We start from the raw sequence: 904 nt of genomic DNA on the forward strand, positions 1-904 counted from the left end.
GTCAGCCTTCCACCAGTAATCCATCCACCAGCCGGCCATCAAAACAGCAAAGCAAGACGGTAGGTGGATTAAGAGGGACAGTGATGGAAACATATTTACGGCAGCTCCAGATCATCCTGAAACAAGCAGGTACAATTTTTTTTACATTAATGTTAAATAAAATGTAGACTCCAGATCTAGTTTTGCATCTTGGAATGGTATACAACATGATCATAAGTCATGGGTCTGAATTAGAACATATCTGAGGTTATTATTACGTACCTGTGCCTAGCATCAGGTAAAGTTTGTGTCATTGAGTGTAAAAAGCAACAGCTTTTTTGCTACAGCAGGTCCCAGTCACAGCCAGAGTCGAAAGACTGGTGTCTCTCATATCAGGGCTCCTGAAACCAGTGCGGAAATGACCAGTGACTTTCCTTCCGTTACTGCAGGTGTGTTATTTATTTTGACTTCACTGGTTCAAAACAGTATGTTCATTTATTATAAAATGGCCATTGTTCAATGCTATTCTCTTTTGTTGTAATAAACTACTGTTTTTAAATATTTTGCATTGTTTTTAAAAGAGTCCTTCCTTCAAGAGCTTAAAAGCTCACTGTTTGAGGAAATACATGAGGATGATAAAAGCGGTACTTCAAGCCTCAACAGACTGGTCGACCCGAAAGAGCCTCATATCAGGGTGGTGGGAGAAAGAGAGACCCCGACTGGTCCAACACCATGGTGGCTGGACAGCATCACGACGGCTTCGGATCTGCCAACATTGTGGAAATGGTCAGCCGTAATCCGTTGTTGTGACTGCCGACCACACCCATTCCTCTGTGGCCAGTGTGATGTCAGGGTCCACCGAGGGTCAAAGTGTTCCACAACAGGGATTCGATGACACATGCATTCTTTCATCCATTGCCTCCCA

The 904-nt window shown here is 43.5% G+C and overlaps 1 long non-coding RNA gene across 1 annotated transcript; it reads left to right on the forward strand.

The window, feature by feature from the left end:
- The first annotated feature begins 118 nt into the window (after nucleotides 1–118).
- On the forward strand, nucleotides 119–615 carry LOC122143387. Its single transcript, XR_006159150.1, has 3 exons — nucleotides 119–129; nucleotides 327–428; nucleotides 561–615. It is a non-coding gene; the product is annotated as an uncharacterized LOC122143387 (long non-coding RNA).
- The last annotated feature ends 289 nt before the right edge of the window (nucleotides 616–904 follow it).

The sequence above is a fragment of the Cyprinus carpio genome, unplaced genomic scaffold (genome assembly GCF_018340385.1).
Source record: "Cyprinus carpio isolate SPL01 unplaced genomic scaffold, ASM1834038v1 S000003601, whole genome shotgun sequence".
In the NCBI taxonomy this organism is placed as follows: domain Eukaryota; kingdom Metazoa; phylum Chordata; class Actinopteri; order Cypriniformes; family Cyprinidae; genus Cyprinus; species Cyprinus carpio.